This window comes from Sinocyclocheilus rhinocerous, unplaced genomic scaffold, assembly GCF_001515625.1.
Source record: "Sinocyclocheilus rhinocerous isolate Xijiao unplaced genomic scaffold, SAMN03320098_v1.1 scaffold1779, whole genome shotgun sequence".
In the NCBI taxonomy this organism is placed as follows: Eukaryota; Metazoa; Chordata; class Actinopteri; order Cypriniformes; family Cyprinidae; genus Sinocyclocheilus; species Sinocyclocheilus rhinocerous.
The window spans coordinates 155233-155684 of NW_015662579.1; the positions used below are offsets into that span (position 1 = coordinate 155233).

At 38.1% G+C, this 452-nt stretch overlaps 1 protein-coding gene across 1 annotated transcript in view; it reads left to right on the forward strand.

Annotated features, from left to right (window-relative positions):
- Nucleotides 1-452, forward strand: part of LOC107728084 (elongator complex protein 4-like) — a 77495-nt gene that overhangs the window by 41527 nt on the left and 35516 nt on the right. The gene's annotated exons all lie outside the window — the stretch shown is intronic.

Consider the following 452-nt stretch of genomic DNA (forward strand, 5'->3'; position numbering starts at 1 on the left):
AGGGCTGTGCAATTATTCGAAATCGAATCGAAATCGCGATTTGAGACGTTGCAATTTCCTAATCGCAAAGCCTGCGATGTGGATGCGATATTACTCTGTTCCAGAGCATATGCATGACTGCCAGCTTTGAGTTGCAATCTTACTTGCCCTGGGCAAGAGTGAGCGCACCCCCATTCTCCCCAATCAGCACTGCTGTAGCCAACTGCGTAAATTTAAACCCACCATTAAAAAAAAAAATCGGAACGCAGGACGGGAGAGAGACAGAGTGGGATTATGGCGTCTACTGGGTCAGATCGATAGTTAGAACTCATTGTGCACCACTTGATATCTAATTTATGCAGTCGGATTTAGAATTTTATTTTATTTATTAAAATTTTTTGAACACACCAATGGTGGGAAATAAATATATATATATATATATATATATATATATATATATATATATACAGTAT